This window comes from Alligator sinensis, unplaced genomic scaffold (assembly GCF_000455745.1).
Source record: "Alligator sinensis unplaced genomic scaffold, ASM45574v1 scaffold1434_1, whole genome shotgun sequence".
Classification (NCBI taxonomy): domain Eukaryota; kingdom Metazoa; phylum Chordata; order Crocodylia; family Alligatoridae; genus Alligator; species Alligator sinensis.
This window is the reverse complement of record NW_005843168.1, coordinates 197,386-212,511: the sequence shown is the minus strand read 5'-3', so window position 1 is coordinate 212,511 and position 15,126 is coordinate 197,386. Positions and strand designations below refer to the sequence as shown.

Sequence of the window (15,126 nt, the reverse complement as noted above, 5' to 3'; positions counted from 1 at the left end):
CCCCCCCCCCCGCTCCACATCTGACCAACGCCACCACCCCTCTGCCCCTGCTCCATGTCTGGCTAGAAGGGGTACACTCCTTACAAAAGGTTGAAAACCCCTGTTGTAGAGAACCCATGTGTCTGGGTTTCTACTCTAACCACTGGCCCTCCCCAGGGGCGTGGCCTATTTGACCCTTTCCTGCCCCAAGTTGCAGCAGGGGGTGGTCTTCTGCCTGGACCCCCCCTGCCTGGTGGAGCTGGCGTGAGGACCAGGACAGGGACCTGAGTGCCAGGCCAGGTAGGAGCTGCAGCCAGGATTGGGGTTACCCGGGTGCCAGGCAGGCCCCCCCCAACCCAGACACTTGGATCTCTCCCTGCCGTGGGAGGGAAGGGGGCTGAGGGTTCAGAGCAGGGGGTGCAGGGAGCCCGGGCACCCGGGTTCTCCAGAGGGGAGTAGGGTCTGGGGGCAGGGGGGAGGGTTTGCAGCCCAGGCGCCTGGGTCCTCCTCATGCCTCTGGTGCCACTGCCCCGTGGGAAGGCTCCAGGAGCAGTAGGAAGTGGGGTTGTGGTGATAAGATTTTGGTGTCGCAAGCCAAGAAGGGGGAAGTGGTGACAGGGCCAGCAGCCAAGGGGGGGGTGTACCCTGGGGGATGGGGCTGCTTCCTGGCCCCAGGCAGACCTGCAGGGTTCCCTTGGAGAGGCTGGGCTGTGGGGGCAGGGCAGGGGGCTCTAGGGGCACAGTGCAGTGGCCAACGGGGCCCCCCAGGGGATGCCAGGGCCGTATCAGCCCAGCTGGGGCTGCAGTGGCCAATGGGGGCCACTAGGGGGCATTAGACATGTTGCAATATCTCTGGCTAGGGGGGAAACTAGGGGGCGCTGAGCTGGGCATGGGGGAGCCAGGGGCGGGCTCCGGCCAGGCCCCTGACCCCTGCCCTGGTGCTGCCCTCAGCTGAATCCCTGCTCGCTCCACCTGCCCCTGCCCCAATGGCCTCCCGGCGCTGGAAGTATGTGTTCACGGCCCTGCTGACCACCCTTGGCCTGCTGGGAGGTGAGTTGGGAGTCCAGATGCCTGGGTGCCCCCGGCTCTGCAGTTCAGGATTCATAGATTCATAGATGTTAGGGTCGGAAAGGACCTCAATAGATCATCGAGTCCGCCCCCCTGCCTAGGCAGGGAAGAGTGCTGGGTCTAGATGACCCCAGCTAGATGCCCATCTAACCTCCTCTTGAAGACCCCCAGGGTAGGGGAGAGCACCACCTCCCTTGGGAGCCCGTTCCAGACCTTGGCCACTCAAACTGTGAAGAAGTTCTTCCTAATGTCCAATCTAAATCTGCTCTCTGCTAGCTTGTGGCCATTATTTCTTGTAACCCCCGGGGGGGCCTTGCTGAATACTCACCAATTCCCTTCTGTGCCCCCATGATGAACTTATAGTTCTTTTGCCCTTAGTAAGGTTTCTTTAAAATACAACCAACTCTCCTGGACTCCTTTACCCCACCCCTTCTCCTCAGTGAAGAAATGTTTATGAATAATGTATAATGATACTACCGCATCCCTCTTGAAGTGCGGCGCCCAGAATTGCACGCAGTACTCCAACTGCGGTCTGACCAGCGCCCGTTAGAGGGGAAGTATCACCTCCTTGGTTCTGTTCGTCATGCATCTGCTGATGCACGATAAAGTGCCACTGGCTTTTCTGATGCCTTCGTCACACTGCCGACTCATGTTCATCTTGGAGGCCACTAGGACTCCAAGATCCCTTTCCACTTCCGTGCCACCCAGCAGGTCATTCCCTAGGCTGTAGGTGTGCTGGACATTTTTCCTCCCTAGGTGCAGCACTTTGCATTTCTCCTTGTTGAACTGCATTCTGTTGTTTTCTGCCCACTGGTCTAACCTGTCTAGGTCTTGCATCTGATGGATGCAATCAGGTGATATAATTTAAATAAAATTTACTGTCTGTACAAAGGCAGTAGACCTTAGCTCCTGAGAGGAAAAAAATCACTTTACTATTTTTATGAACATTTCAAACATACTTCAAAAGTAAATTATAACTGGGTTAGCTAAAAAGGCTGTAGAGCAGGATGATTCTTCTAGTTGTTGCTCAAATGCTACATACTTTTTTTACAGACTTTCCTGAAGGAACGCTTTGACAATGAAGAAATTAAACCAGATTTATGGATGTCCTTGGAAGGTGGAAATGCTTGTACTGAATGTGGAATTCTAGCAGAGGATACAGCTCTGTATTTTGGAGGCACTACAGTAAGACAAGCTGTCACACAAGACCTGGATCTGAGGGGTGCCAAGTATGTCATGTTACCAGCTAGAATTTGACATAGCTGATGTGTTCTAACAGAGGGCTTCATTAATAATAATAATAATAGAGATCAGATTGGTAACAAACATATAAATAAACAGTAACAGATAAGGCAGCTTATGGGAATGATGATACTGAACTTTTCACTTCTAAGCGACAGTTCAGAGTCATCTCTGGTAGACAATGACAAATGGTTCTTATTTTTACCATCAACTGGAATTTTTTCACTGACATTTGTGAAATGAGTCATTATTTATTTTTGCGGAGTATCTTGCTGCTTTGTAGGTATATGATAAGAAAAGGTCCTTACTCAAAAGAGTTTAGAACTTATAGACAAAGTTTAAGAGCAGTGCAGTGCTGGTGACAACTGTGTTACAACCTCAACTTCACAACTGACACCAGCCGGTACTCTGGCTGCCAGTCTCAGCAAAGAGGTGAAGAACTAAGTGGGCATGAGGGAAAAAATGTGTATGTGCCTGTGCTGTGCCCATTCTATATATTGACAGTATTTGAGAGGGTCACAGCAGCACATCTCACAAACACCCAAAAGGTTTTCAAAAAATAAGTAAACAAAAGTATTTACTTAAAAAATGCCAATTGTGTTTATTTATGTTCGGCTATAGGAGAATTGGATCTCTCCCTGTTTCCACTTTTTATGTGCTCCCCTTTTGGCCCGTAGGCTGCCCTGGATTTCTCTGGTCAGCCGGGGAAGCCTCCTGGCCCCTTTCCCCCTTTTGCCTCGCTCGGGGATCGTCTTGCTTTGTGCCCGAAGGATCGTTTCCTTAAGGCACAGCCACCCTTCCTGGGCTCCCATCTCTTCCAAACTCCTCCTCTGCAGTGCGTCCTTGACTAATCGCCTGAGTTCATTGAGATCAGCTTTCCTAAAGTCTAGCACTTTCACCCTACTAGTTACCTTACCCACTCAACGCCTTATGGTGAATTCTATTATTAGGTGATCACTGTCCCCCAGATGGCCACCGATCTGTAGGTCCCCTACCATGTCATCCCCCGTTGCCAATACCAGATCCAGTAAGGCATTCCCCTAGTGGGACCGTGTACCTCCTGTGTGAGGTGGAGGTCCTGTACACAGGTTAGAAACCTGCGTGAGCGGTGGGACTTTGCTGTCTGTGTCTCCCAGCAGATGTCCGGGTAGTTTAGGTCCCCCATGACTACCGCCTCTTTAGCTTTTATGATCTCCGAGAGTTGCCTCAGGAGCCCCGAATCCCTTTCTTCCCCTTGATGTGGGGGTCTGTAGCAGACCCCTACCACCAAATCCTTTCTCCTTGCCCCCCATGTAGCCTAACCCACAATCCTTCGACTTCCTCATCCTTGGGTTCCATCTTGATGAGGGTCGACGTATATTGCTCATTGACATAGAGCGCACCCCCTCCCCCTTTCTTCCCCACCCTGTCCTTTCTGTACAAAGGATAGTTAGAGCAGTGGGGTTCTGGGAGCCTGGACACCTGGGGTCTCCCCTGGACCTAATTCCCATGTGAATTAGGCTCCAATAGGAGATGTCCAGGTGACTTGGGCTCCTGGCTTTCTCAGGGGGGGTTGCCCCTTGTCACACCCCGGCTGCTCTGCTCCCCGCCAGGCGCTGGCCTTGGGGACTGGGTTGTGACCCTTCCATGAAACCCCATGTCCAGAGACAAAGGCTCCTGTGTGACCCTCAACTGCAGCTATGGAGGGCAAGAGATCGGAGCCATGTGTTGGGAGCAGAACAGTTTAATCACTGTGTATCACCTGGACAAATCTCAGATTAACAAGGCCTTCAAAAACCGGACCTGGTTCTTCAGCGAACCTCTGGGCAACTGCTCTCTGCAGCTCGTGGGGCTGTGCCCAGGGGATCAAGGCACCTACTGGGTCTGGATTCAGCAAAGCCCTGGTCCTTAATGGCAGCCTGGCCATGGATCTGTGCAGCTTCATGTAACAGGTGAGCGGGTCCTGTTTCCCCTGCTGGTTGCATCCGGGAGGAGACAAGGACCCCAGAATTCAGCCCTGGCCATCTGGGAGGGCAGCGGGGAGCCCGGACACCTGGGTTCTCCGGGAGGGGAGTGCGGGACCTGGGCTCAGCCTGGCTTGCGGGTGTCTCCCCACAGCCCACCCCTGCAGGCCCACCCTGGGGACAGAATTGGGACCAGGCATCCTCCTCTCCTGCTCTGTGCAGCCCGGCTGCCAGGGATCCTCGGCCTGGGGCAGCTGGGACGGGCAGAGTTTCCCAGGGCAGAACCAGGCCTGGCTCTTGTTGCCCCCGTCCCGCCTGGGCCCCAACGTGAAGCTGAGCTGCCGGGTGGATGGATACAGAGACCTGTGCAGCCCTGTGGAGAACCGGCCCCTGCAGCCAGGAGAGCTGTGCTGGGAGGGGCCTCTGAGCTGGGGGGACGGGACATGTCCCACAAGGGGGGGAGCAGGGGGGCCGGGGCCCGAATGCCTGGGATCTCTCTGTCTGGGGGCTGTGGGGATGATGCAGAGGGGTCTGGGAGCCCGGATGCCTGGGTTCCCTGGGAAGGGAGTGGTGTTGGGAGTGATGGGGCACAGGGCGCCTTTGCTCCAGGGCCTTACCCCGCTCTCAGTCCCCCGCCAGGGGTGCCGCGGAGTGGGATCCAGCAGCTGGAGGGGAGCAGCCCAGCGTGGGAAGGCACGTCCTTCACCTTGCACTGTGCGAATCTCCGCTGGGTGCCCATGGCCACATATCTCTGGTCCCACGCGGGCGAGTGGCTGCAAGAAACCGGGCAGGATTTGCACATCTTCAATGCCAGCACTGATGACGGAGGCGTCTACACCTGCAGCATCTGGGTCTCTGGCCCCGGCTGGGGGTTCCTGGTCTCCTCTGCCAGCAAATCCATCACGGTTCAGTGTGAGTGCTGGGACCCCCCCACCCCAATTGCCCCCTGAACATGGTGAGCACTGCCGGGGCCTTGAAGGGGCCAGACATGACGTTCGAAGGCCGGCTGGGTGCCCTCCTGGGGTTTCCCAGTCCAGCGGCTTTAGGTCCCCGCAGCCCTGAGCCTCAAGAGGGCCCTTTCCCCCTCCATCCCTTCCCGCTCCATCTCCGTCTGTGCCCCATCACCCCGGTGGGGGGGGTCCTAGTGGTGCCCCTTCTCCCCCTGGTCGATGCAGGGGCTGGGTACTTGCTCAGGAGACGCGGGCAGGGTAAGTTGGGGTTTAGGGGGAAACTGAAGGGGAGGGATGAGACCCTGGCTGGTCCCACACTGCCCCACTATGAGGTGAGGACAGGGGTCTTGGCACCCCAGGACCTGCCTGCCAGCTCCGCTGGGGCTCAAGGTGGCCAATGCTGCCCTAGTTCCTGTACTGCATCATGCAGGGGAGACTCACCCTGCATCTCTCTCTATACCGACAGGGCCTGTGTGGCCTGAGCCAGGACATTTATGTCACATTGGAGGGTCTGGAGAGTGCGGGCACTGTCGGTCATTAAGCTGACAAGGAATAAACTTGTGCTTGAGGCTAACAAAGAATAAGTGTTTCCAGCTAATGAAGAATAAACGAGTGTTTCCAGCCCTCTCCCCCTCCCACCCTGAGGGCTTGGGTCCCTCCAGCCTGCTCTAGCTAGAAACACAGGGCACTCCCTGCAGCCCCTTTTTTCAGGGGGTTTCACCCCAAAACCCTCCATGCAAATAAGGTGGGATGGGATAGGGGTGCCTGTTTCTTAACTCCTCATCTCCTGGGGCAAAGGGGGCCTGGACCCCCCTGTCCAGTGGGCCCGGTGCCAGGACAGGTAGGACCCACAGCCAGGATTGAGGCTAGCCAGGTGCCAGAGAGCCTCCCCCCGCCACCCTGCTTGGGACCCCAGACACTTGGGATCTTTCCCTGCCATGGGAGGGAAGGGGGACTGAGGGTTCAGAGCCGGGGTGCAGGGAGCTCGGACACCCGGGTTCTCCAGAGGGGAGTCTGGTCTGAGGGTCGGGGGGAGTCCGGGCGCCTGGGTCCTCCTCATATGCTGGGCACCACTGCTCAAGTGAAGGCTCTGCGCACAGTGGTGGTGGTGGTGGTGGTGATAAGATCTATGTGTCGCAAGCAAAGGAGGCGGAAGTGGTGACAGGGCTGTGGCTGGCAGCCAAGGGGGGTGGCACTGGGGGATAGGGCTGCTCCCTTCCCCCCGGGCAGACCTGCAGGGTCTCCTTGGTGGTGCAGGGGGCAGGGCAGAGGGCTCTACTGGGCTCTGTGCAGTGGCCAAAGGGGTCCCCCAGGGTGCGCCAGGGCAGTATCAGCCCGGCTGGGGATGCAGTGACCAATGGGGGCCACCAGAGGGCACTAGACCCACTGCCTGCCTCTGGGGCATTGTGCTGTGCAGAGTGCTCAGGCCAGGCCTGGAACCCAGTGCTGCCCTCAGCTTGCTCCATCTGCCCCTGCCCTGATGGCCTCCTGACCACCCTCGGCCTGCTGGGAGCTGAGATGGGAACCTAGATGCCTGGGTTCCCTCCAGCTCTGTGGTCTGAGGGAGTTAGTAGAGCAGGGGGCTTGTGGAAGCCTGGACACCTGGGTTCTCCCCTTCGTGTGACAATTAGGCTCCTATTGGCAATGACCAGGGGATTTGGGCTCCTGGCTTGCTCGGGGGGGGGAGGTGGCCACTTGTCACCCCCCGGCAGGCTGGCTCCAGGCCGTGCCCCCAGCTGCTCTGCTCTCTGCCAGGTGCTGGCCTTGGTGTGACCCTGCCACAAGACCCCAAATCTGGGCAGGAGGGCTCCTGCATGACCCTCAAGTGCAGCTACAACATCTCTGGGAGGGGGGTTGGAGCTGTGTGGTGAGAGCAGAGCAGAACAGGTCTGTCATTGCACATCACTCAGACAAGGCTAAGACTGACACGGCCTTCAAAAACCGCACCCGGTCCTTCCATGATCACCTGGGCGATTGCTCCCTGCGGCTTGTGGGGCTGTGCCCAGGGGATCAGCGTACCTGCCAGGTCTGCATTCAGAAACAGAATGACCAAAGTACTGAACAGTGGTGCAGGTCTGGATCCAAGCAGCTCCATATGACAGATGAGCAGGTCCCTTTTCCCTCACTGGCTGCATTTGTGAAATAACAACCTCAACATTCGTCCCTGGCCATCTGGGAGGGCAGCAGGGATCCCAGACGCCTGGGTTCTCTGGGGGAGTGGGAGACCTGGGTTCAGCCTGGCTCATGGGCATCTCTCCTCCCAGCCCACCCGTGCAGGCCCACCCCGGGGACAAGATCAGGACCAGGGACCTTTCTCTCTTGCTCTGTGCAGCCCAGCTGCCAGGGATCCCCAGCCTGGTACAGCCGGGACAGGCAGAGGATCCTGGGGCAGCGCCAGGATGGGACGAGGCAGAACTCACTCTCGGTGCCCCCGTCTTGGCTGGGGCCCAACACGGTGCTGAGCTGCCGGGTGCTCAGACACAGAGACCAGTGCAGACCTGAGCAGGACCGGCCCCTGCAGCCAGGTGAGCTCCGCTTGGAGGTCTCTCAGCCTGGCAGCCTGGATACCTGGCTTCTTTCCCCACTCGGTGGGGGGGAAGCAGGGGGCCCAGGAGCTTGGACACCTGGGTTCCCTGGGAAGGGAGTGGTGTTGGGGGGTAGCGCAGGGCTAGACCTCCCTGCCGGTGCCCCTAGACCTCCTTGCCGGCACCACCAAGGGCCACGGCTCTCGGCAGTCAACACCGTCCTAGCCCCTGTACCAGCCCGCGCTGGGGAGACTCATCTCCCAGCTTTTTCTCTGCACCAACAGAGGGAGGTGGTGGACGGGTCGTGTTTGACCTGGAAAAATGTGGGCAGTGCAGTTCCCCAAGGTTTGGTCCTTGGGCCAGTGCTGTTCAATGTCTTCAACGTGACTTGGATGAAGGCATGGAGAGCATTCTGTCCAAATTCACAGACGATACCAAATTATGGGGCAAAGTAAATGTACTGGAGGGCAGGGAACAGATTCAGGTAGATTTAGACAGATTGGAAAGGTGGGCAGAACAGAATAGGATGCAGTTTAACAAAGGTAGGTGCAAAGTGCTGCATCTAGGGAGAAAGAATCACCAACACACCTACAGACTGGGAGGTGACTTTGTAAATGGCACAGCAGTGGAAAGGGATCGCGGAGTCATAGGCGACTCCAAAATGAACATGAGTCGGCAATGAAACCAAGTGATAAGTAAAGCCAACTGCACTCTTTCATGCATTAGCAGGTGCATCACAAGCAGGTCTAGGGAGGTGATACTTCTCCTCTGTGTGGCATTGGTGAGGCCACAGCTGGAGTACTGTGTCCAGTTTTGGGCACCACGCTTCAAGAGGGATGCGGATAACCTGGAAAAGGTTCAGAGGAGGGCTACCTGTATGGTTAAGGGCCTGCACGTAAAATCCTATGAAGACAGACTGAGGGACCTGAATCTCTTCGGCCTCTGCAAAAGAAGGCTGAGAGGGGATCTTGTGGCTGTCTGCAAATTCATCGGGGTGGGGGGGCAGCAAGGAATAGGAGATACTCTGTTTACCAGGGCACCCCCCAGGGTTACTAGGAACAATGGCCATAAACTGACGGGGAGCAGATTTAGATTAGACATTAGGAAAAACTTCTTTATGGTGAGGGTTTCCAAAATCTGGAATGGGCTTCCAAAGGAGGTGGTGCTCTTCCCTACCTTGCAGGTCTTTAAGAAGTGACTAGACAAGCACCTGGTTGGGGTCATCTGACCCCAGTGCTCTTTCTTGCCCAGGGCAGGGGATGAGACTCGATGATTTACTGAGGTCTCTTCCAACCCTAAAAATCTATAAAACAGGGGCTATGGGGCCCAAGCTGGGATGTTTTATGCCATGTTGGAGGGTCCAGGGAGTGTGGGCACCACCGCTCATTAAGATGGTGGGAGTGGGCGATTCACTCTTGAGGGGGATGGAAGGGGTCATCGGCCATCTGGATCCCTTCACGTGGGAGGTCTGCTCCCTTCTGGGCGCCTGTATCTGGGTTGTGACAGAGAGAATTACAAAACTTATCTGGCCCTCTGATCACTTCCCCATGCTGCTCATCCACGTGGTCATGAACGACATGGCTAGGGTCAACCCTGGATGTGTCATGAGCAACTACAGGGCTCCGGGGGTTGCATTCAAGAGGTTCTGTCCTCCCAGTCAGGGAGAGACAGTTGTATTGAGGAGGTCAATGGGAGACTCAGGAGATGGTGCCACAGCAAGGGTCTCGGATTTTATGATCCTGCAATGTTGTTCTGAGATAGAGGCTTGTTGGGAAGAGATGGCATCCCCCTCCCACCAAGGGGAAAGAAACTGGTTTCTTCCAGGATGGCCAACTTGCTAGAGAGAACTTCGAATTAGGTGTGTTGGGCGAATGGATGTGCAGACAGGAATGCACGCCAGGCGACAGCCGAGCAGGATGGACGTAGAGAGGGCAATCAGGGAGGTGTTGAGGGTCTGGAACGATGGCAGGGAACAGGGGATTACCAATGGGGGACTTAAGTGTCTATACACAAGTGCTAGGGGTGCTTGTACACGCCACGAGTCATCCATGTACACATTATGAAAAGTTACGATAAATCGTCATTTTGTAGCATAACGGCATAGCTGCGTACACGTGCACATACACATACAAAAGGATGGGGAATAAGCAGGACAGACTGGCGCTCCTGCTAGCAAATAGGGAATCTGATCTCGTCAAAATAATGGAGATCTGGTGAGATGCCGCGTGTGACCTGGCTGCATTTATATAGGGCCTGCACAGAAGTGATTGGGGAGGGAAGAAGGCAGGAGGTGTCATTCTTTATGGAAAGGAGTGGTTTTTTCCTTGGAGACTCAAATTGGTTTGAGAGAAGGGCAACCTGAGACCCTGTGGGTCAAGATACGAGGAGAAGGGAACTTGATGCGACCAAGGGGAAGGCTTGGCTGGATTCAGTTCAAGCCAAAGGGGACAACCTGGTGGGAGATCCCAGGATTGAGGGTTGTTTGGAAGATAGCGATGATGAGAGAATTCACTGTCGTAGGGCAGGGAAGTCAGCCAGTCAGGCAGAAGTGCTCGATTCAGGAAGGCCAACTTCAATGAGCTTAGGGAAATAGTGGGGGAGACCCTATGGGAAGAAGGACTGGAGGAGAAGGGAGGTCATGAAGGGTGATCGTTCCATAATGGAGACGCAGAACAGGGCCATTCCTATAGGCAAGAAAGGTGGAAAAGGGGCCAGGAAGCCCTCTTGGCCTAACAGAGGAGTCAAAGGGGGGCTTTAAAAAAAAAAAGAGGCTTACAGACAGTGCAAAGAAGGGGTCGTCATCAGGGAGGAATACACAAGTATCGCCCGGATTTATAGGGAGAGGATAAGGAAGGCAAGGGCGACCACTAAAGTCAGGTTGGCGACCAAAAGCAAGGGCAGTAAGAAGTCCTTCTATAAGCATATGAGGGCAGGAGGAAGACCAAGGGGAATCTATATATTAGTGGTGTTTCACTTTAATCATGGGAAAATGTGGATTTGGGGCACCTCTGCCTGACTGGCCAGCTTCCCTGCCCTACAACAGGTAGTGAATTCTCTCATCTCTTGATCGCTATCAGCCAGACGACCCTCGATCCTGGGGTCTTCCACCAAGTTGTCCCTTTTGGCTAGAACTGAACACAACCAAGCCTTCCCCCAGTCTCATCAAGTCCCCTTCTCCTCATATCTTGACCCACAAGGTCTTGAGTCGCCTTTCTCTCGAACTGATTTGGGTCTCTAAGGAGGCAACCGCTCCATCGCACAGAGCGACACCTCCTCCCTTCTTCCCTTCCCAATCCTTCTGTGCAGCCAGTACCTCTCTATGCATGCAGCCTGGTCACGCGTGGCATCCCACCAGATCTCCATTATTTCAAAGAGATCAGATTCCCTATTTGCTAGCAGGTGCACCAGTTCCTTTTGCTTATTCCCCATCCTTGTATGTGTATGTACACATGTTCATGGATATGCCGTTATGCTACAAAAAACAGCTATTTTTCACAACTTTTCATAACATGTACATGGACGACTTGCAATGTGTACAGGCATTGGTAGACATTTAAGTTCCCCATTGGTAACCCCCCGTTCCCCGCCGTTGTTTCATCTTCTTGACGCCTCCCTGACAACCCTCTGAAAAAGAGGCTGCGAGGGGTGCCCTTTGCTTCCAGCTAGAGCAGGGGGGGCTGGGGGGGGACAGGGACAGAAACACTCATTTGTTCTGCATTAGCTGGAAACACTCATTTATTCTTCATTAGCTTAAGGACCAGTGGTGCTCATGCATTGGGGACCCTCTTCTGGACCCTCCAACATGGCATAAATATCCTGGCTCAGGTGCGACGACCCCGTCAGAGCAGAGAGAGAGAGAGAGAGATGCTGTGAGTCACCCGTGTGGGGTGCGCTACAGGGGCTGGGATGGTGTCAGCTGCTGAGAGCCCTGGGTCCTGGTGGTGCCAGCAGTGGGGTCCCAGGGTGCCAAGACCCCCATCCTCACCTTTTAGTTGGGCTCCAGTTCTGGGGGGCCACAGTCGCTGGTGCCTGTGGGGGTGGAAGGGGGCAGTGTGGGACCAGCCGGGGGTGCCTGTGGGGGTGGAAGGGGGCAGTGTGGGGCCAGTCGGGGTCCCAACCCTGCAACCATCCCATGACCATGACTTACCCTGCTGGCGCCTTCTGAGCCAGTACCCGGCCCCTGCGCTGGCCAGGAGGAGAAGGGGCCCAACAATGGCTCCGGCAATGCTGCTTGCACTCAGACCCCTGGTGGGGACTGAGGGTGGCCAGGGTCAGCTGGGGGGGGGCTCAAACCCATGGCACCAGTGGGACCCCTGGACACCCCCCTGGGTGATGGGGAAGAGATGAAGATGTGGGAGTGGGAAAGGATGGAGGGGGAATGGGGAGCTTTCAGGTGCCCAGGGTTCAGGCCTGGATGGACCTAAAGCTGCTGGGCTGGGAAACCCCAGGGTGGGGTTTCCAAGGGAGCAGGGGGCGCACCAGGGGTGTTGGACTTCATGTCCGGCCCCTTTAAGGCCCCATCAAGCCCTTGGGGGTGCTCACTCTGTACAGGGTGCAATTGGGAGGGAGGTCCCGGCACTTGCACTGAACCATGATGGATTTGTTGTCAGAGGAGACCAGGAGCCCCCAGCCGGGACCAGAGACCCAGACACTGCAGGTGTAGATGCCTCCGTGAGCAACACCAGTGCCAAAGATGCACAAATCATGCCTGGTTTCCGGCAGCCATTCTTCCCCGCGGGACCAGAGGTACCTGGCCGTGGGCACCCAGGGGCGACCCGCACAGTGCAGGGCAAAGGACTCGCCTTCCAGCACCAGTGTGTCCCCTCCAGTTGCTGGATTCTGACCCACAGTTCTCCTGGCAGGGGGAGGCCAAGGGTGGGGTCAGGGCTGGGTGCTGGAGCCGAGGCAGAGCAAAGGGGACCTGCTCTACCCCCCCAACACCACTGCCTTCCCAGGGAACCCAGGCGTCGGGGCTCTCGGGTCCCTCTGCACTCACCCCCCGAGTGGAGAAAGAGTCCAGGCATCCAGGATTCATGGCTGGGAGACCTCTGAGCAGAGCTCACCTGGCTGCGGGGGCTGGTTCTCCTCAGGTTTACACTGGTCTCCGTGCCTGAGCACCCGGCAGCTCAGCACCGTGTTGGGGCCCAGCCAAGACGCGGGCACCGAGGGTGAGTTCTGCCTCGTCCCATGCTGGCTCTGCCCCTGGATCCTCTGCCTGTCCTAGGCCAGGGATCCCTGGCAGTCGGGCTGCACAGAGCAGGAGAGGAAGGTCCCTGGTCCTAAACCTGTCCCCAGGGTGGGCCTGCATGGGTGGGCTGGGAGGAGAGATGCCCATGAGCCAGGCTGAACCCAGGTCTCCCACTCCCCGAGAGACCCCAAGCAGCTGGGATCCCTGCTGCCCTCCCAGATGGTCAGGGCTGAATTCTGGGGCTGTCCTGTCCTCGCGGATGCGGCCAAAGGGACAGACGGGACCTGCTTACCTGTCAAATGGAGCCGCACGGCTCCATAGCTGCACCACTGTTCAGTATTGTGGTCTTTCTCCTGCCAAATGCAGGCCTGGTAGGTGCCCTGATCCCCTGGGCACAGCCCCATGAGCCGCAGAGAGCAGTTGCCTGGTTGCTTGCTGAAGGACTAAGTCTGGTTTTTGAAGCCTCGTCTGAGTGTTGTGCAATGATGGATCCATTCTGCTCCCACCACATGGCCCCGATCTTCCCTCCAGAGATGTTGTAGCTGCAGTTGAGGGTCACGCAGGAGCCCTCCTGACCCAACACAGAGTCTTGCGGCAGGGTCACAACCCAGTCCCCAAGGCCAGCGCCTGGCAAGGAGCAGAGCAGCTGGGGGTCATGGCCTGGAGCCAGCCTGACTGGGGGGTGACAAGGGACAACCTCCCCCCAAGCAAGCCAGGAGCCCTAATTCTCCGGTCGCCTCCAATCAGAGTCTAATTCTCATGGGAATTAGGTGCAAGGGAGAACCCAGGTGTCCCAGTCGCAGGTCCAGGTGAGAACCCGGGCATCCAGGCTCCCAGAACCCCCCTGCTCTAAGCCCCCAGACTGCAGAGCCAGAGGGAACCCAGGGGTCTGGGCACCCAGCTCACTGCCCAGCAGGCCGAGGACGGTCAGCAGGACTATGGCCATGAACTTCCAGTGGCGGGAGGCCATCAGGGCAGGGACGAGTGCAGCAGCCAAGGACCCAGCTGAGGGCAGCACCAGGGCAGGGGTCAGGGACCTTGCCTGAGCCCCGCACCCTGCTCCCCCATGCCCAGCTCAGTGCCCCCTAGTTTCCCCCCAGACCAGAAATATTGCAACATGTCTAATGCCCCTTAGTGGCCCCCATTGGCCACTGCACAGCGCCCCCTCGAGCCCCCCAACTCTGCCCCCTGCAGCCCAGCACCCCAGCCAGGGGGAACCTGCAGGTCTGCCCGGGGGGCCAGGAAGCAGCCCCATCCCCCAGTGCCCACCCCTTTGGCTGCCAGCCGCAGCCATCACCACTTCCACTTGTGCCACTGAGATCTTAGCACCCCCCACCCCCCTGCTGTGCCAGAGCCTTGCCTCACGCACTAGCGCCAGGGGCCGAGGAGGACCCAGGCGTGTGGGCTGTAACCCCCCTGCCCCCAGACCCGACTCCCCTCTGGAGAACCCGGTTGTCCGGGCTCCCTGCACCCCTGCTCTGAACCCTCAGCCCCCTTCCCTCCCACGGCAGGGAGAGATCCGAGTGTCCGGGGCCCTGCGGGGTGGGCTCTTCTGCTCCCAGGTCTGCCGATCCTGGCTGTGGGTCCTACCTAGCCTGGCAGTCCAGGCACCGGCTCCACCAGGCAGGGGCGTCTGGGCAAAGGAGCCCTCCCAGCCGCGCCCGGCGCTGCCCACCCCGCGCCGCGGCTCGCGGCAGAAAAGGCTCCCCCAGGCCCCACCTCTGGGAGGGTCAGTGGTTGGAGCAGAGGCCCCAGCGCCGGGGCTGGGGTGAGAGCAGGGCGGGCTGGGAGCAAGGATTCTCTCCCCAGATCCTGGCGTCGAGCGCCGTCGAAGAAGGGGCTCCTCGGGTTCAGGGGCGGGGGCTGCGCCCGCGATCCAAGCCTCTTTCCCGCTGAGGTGGGAGCCTGGCAGTGGAAGGGGTAAAGGAAACCTTCCCCCACCCCTTGAACCCGCGCCTGCGAGGGCAGCCTCCCCCAGCGCAGAAGAGGTCCGAGCCCGGCACGTGGGTGACGGAGGCACAGGCAGGCCCCGGAGGCACGTGCGCCGGCAGGAGCTCACGGAGCGCTCCGCACGTCTGTGCCCCGCGCGGTGCCGCGACGCGCCTGCGGCGGGGCTGCGAAAGCGGCTCGCGGGATGCCTCAAAAGCAAGAGGCAAGCAGGCGGCAGACAGGGGGGCCCCGCGTCACGCCCCGGCTCTGCGGCAGCGGCGGGGCCGCGGGGGGGTCCGCCG

The 15,126-nt window shown here is 58.0% G+C and overlaps 1 long non-coding RNA gene and 1 pseudogene across 1 annotated transcript; one reads left to right on the top strand and one right to left on the bottom strand.

Moving 5' to 3' along the window:
- The first annotated feature begins 188 nt into the window (after window positions 1-188).
- LOC112548423 lies at window positions 189-4,137 on the top strand. Its single transcript, XR_003092181.1, has 3 exons — window positions 189-279; window positions 931-1,029; window positions 4,046-4,137. It is a non-coding gene; the product is annotated as an uncharacterized LOC112548423 (long non-coding RNA).
- Window positions 4,138-11,474: 7,337 nt separating this feature from the next.
- LOC112548424 lies at window positions 11,475-13,042 on the bottom strand (annotated as a pseudogene).
- Between the last annotated feature and the right edge of the window lie 2,084 nt (window positions 13,043-15,126).